Here is a 3,440-nt window from a genome sequence, read left to right on the forward strand (position 1 = left end):
CCTTCCTCTCGCTGGATTCAGAGAGGAAAAGCCTTCCTCTCCCGTTTCTCTTCTCCCCCCCAAAACCTCGTTTTAACCAACGCTACAGCAGGTATCCACTATTTTACAATTCACACGACCGCCAGAGACTCTTACTTGCAGGGTGGTCTCCATAAAATCATGTCTGTTGGTTCGCAGTCCACAGCTCGGCAGGGATAAATCCAGCAGTCATAATGCTAGCCTGTCAGGCTAAAACGCCGACACGTCGATGACGCCCCGCCTCCTGTCTATGGTCACGTCTTTTACGTCATGTACACACACACAGAGCAGTGATCACTAATGGTTAAAATAGGCTAATGCAAAGTCTACTTAGGACCATACAGTCTATGCTTAGGACCCCTCCTCACATGTTGCAAGTTACTCACTTGATTAATCGGTTAATTGTTTTGGTAGTAAAATCCAAAACTCCAGAAAATAGTCGGTTTGGTTTTGCCTTACATTCTAAATTCTCAAAATATTCAGTTTCTCATCATATTCCACAAAGAAAAGCAATAAATCATCACATATGAGAAGCTCAAACCTGCTCATTACCATCTTTGCTTAAAAATGAAAAAAAGAGAAAAGATTATACAATTATCATAGTTGATTAATCATAGATGAATCAACGAACCTTGCAGCTCTAGAAAGAGTATTTAAGTATTCGAATCACGTTTAGAGGCTTAATGAGGTCAAACACAGAAATCCACATGAAGTAAAGCAAAAAATAGAAAAAGGCTAAAACAAAATTCCAGAAAATAGTCGGTTTAGTTTTGCCTTACATTCTAAATTCTCAAAATATTCAGTTTCTCATCATATTCCATAAAGAAATCAATAAATTGTCACATATTAGAAGCTCAAACCTTTTTTTTCCATCTCTGCTTAAAAAAGAAAAGTAAAGATTATTCAATTATCAAAATAGTCGATTCATCTTCTGTCCATCCACTCATTGATTAATCGACGAACCTTGCAGCTAAAGAGTATTTAATTATTTGAATCACTTTTAGAGGCTTGATGAGGTCAAACAAAGAAATCGAGTAGCCCACAAGAAGTCAAGCAAAAAAATAGAAAAAAAGCTAAAAAAAATAAATAAATAAAAAAAATAAAAATAAAAAATCAGTTTCGTTTCCCCTCTAGTATCATATCCTATGTTATCATCTCGCGACCCCTTGTGGGGGTCACGACCCCCAGGTTGCCAGCTTCAACCCAATGTGAAGAGTTTGCAATAAAGCTTCTCGCCTGACCCGCAAATGAATTATTGAAGGTGCTGGGTGTTGTCTCATTGTTACTGGGTTATGAATTATGGTGTTTTTTCTTAACAGGGACGTATGCAGCAGCTGTTTAGCAGCTTTCCACTTTACTTGCCAAAACAAAGGATGCGAGAGGTCTCCATGGTAACCTTTGTTACCCCAAAATCTAGCGAGCTTCAGCAGGGAGAGTACCAGTTGGAATGAAGCGCCACCCTGTGGACATGTGAGGTAAAGACACTGGAAATCACTAACTTCCAACTAAATGACTTATTTTAAATAATCACGAGGGTCAGTGAGGCAGATAATGATGAACAGATGATGATAATGATGAACAGATTTAGGATAAAGGTTAAATTCTTTGATATTTGCAGACATGCAGGATTAAAACTGTATTTAGTCTCTCTGAGCAAGTCACTGAACCCTTCCCAGCTGAAAGAATCTCCTTAAAATAACTCACTAAATCTCTTTATATCATTTCATTAATATACCACCCATGACATAAACGGCTTTAATGTTATTAACTCAATCAATAATCAATGGAGTGGATCAGAATTCAGGTTTATTGATTACTTCACCAAATGCTTGGAAGATTACATCACAATATTATGTATAGAACAGTATAGCGCTTTCATTTCTATGTATCTTACATTGAAAACTTTACAGTCTGCATTTTTTTTCATTTACTGTATATATATATTTATATGTTCCCTAAGCTTTAGGGAAGAAAAGTAGACATCCATAGTAGCGAGGGAAGGAATGCTTCTCAAAAAGAAAAAAAAATATATTTAAATGCACTTTAAATAATTACATACATCCTTCTTTTTTTAATTAAAAAAAAGGCATGAAATAAAGGAGGACTCAGGAATGCAGAGATTTTCCAGTTATCTCTATAGATGCGAGCTTTGGTTTCGCTCCATTCCTGAACCCTTTTTTTTTTTTTCACTGTTGAACGTGACACAACACTGACGGGCGTTCCAACTATCCGAGTTGGTACACTGAGCGGTGTTTTAATACAGGAGCATCTGTCTTGATGTGCAAAAAGAGTTTGGGGGGGGGGGGGGGGGCAGACAACCGCTCTGTCACCTTTACAGGGGGCCAGCTGATGGATTAGTGAAGCGTTTAATTGTTAAAGTTGACACCGTGTTCGATCCTTCATTTGTAAGGCAGGTCAACATACAAAGGAATGCATGACAGAGGGGAAGCAGCCAAGTCTTTCAACCATCCTTTCATTGTAAACCACCGATTATCCTCGAGAAAAAAAAATAAAAATAATAATAATAATCATCATAAAACAAATTAAAGCAGGTGAGAAAAATAAATAAGTAAAAATCTCGTCGACAGGAGAGACAGATGAAGGCGACGGGACAGTTGGTTGTGTCGCTGAGATGAAGCCGCAGTAGATCTTTGATAGTGTTGTAAGACATGCAGATAGTTGTCACCTGCAGCTGAGAGTTTCAGTCTCTTTAAGCCCCGCCACCTAATAACACAAGACATAAGAGGAGGGGAACATAAAACATTAAAGTGACGAGAACAATGCTTTGGGGATTTGATACACTAGGGTTCAAGATAGAATGATATATCTTCAATCACTGATGGTGTCGTCGTTTTCTAACAGGCACAGGTTGGCCGATGGAGATTTTTTTTTCCCGCAAAGGGCAAATGTTAAAGTTCGTCCAATTCACTGCAATTGTTCATTTGCTTTCAGCATTTTGATTAAGTATTTTTTTAAAAGAAAGAAAAACAACAAAAAACAAACAAAAAAAACCAAACCATCAAAAAATCAGATACAGGGTTTTGCGACAATATCAATAAATTATTTGTTTACAGTTCTTTTTCTAGTTATTACAGGTTTTTGCGGTGAGAGTCAAGGGGATGATGAATGACAACAGTCAGCAGAGAGAGAGTGCTGGTCACAGTGCTGTTCATCCCCGAGAGAAAAAGGAGGAAGAAAGGACAGGAAGCTTTTTCTACGAGTAGAAAAAGCTCAACATTTTAAATGCTGAAGTCCTGAACCGACACAGAAAGGCTACAGTCTTCTTCTTCATCGTCGTCGTTTGCTTCAGTCCAAAAAGAGGGAGGGAAAAGTCTCTCATCCCAACCCGCACACCCAAAGTTTTCCCCCTGTCCTTCCCTCCACCCCCGTTCCCACAAATCCTCCCCCCCACAACCCCCGTT

This window comes from Scomber japonicus, chromosome 4, assembly GCF_027409825.1.
Source record: "Scomber japonicus isolate fScoJap1 chromosome 4, fScoJap1.pri, whole genome shotgun sequence".
Classification (NCBI taxonomy): Eukaryota; Metazoa; Chordata; class Actinopteri; order Scombriformes; family Scombridae; genus Scomber; species Scomber japonicus.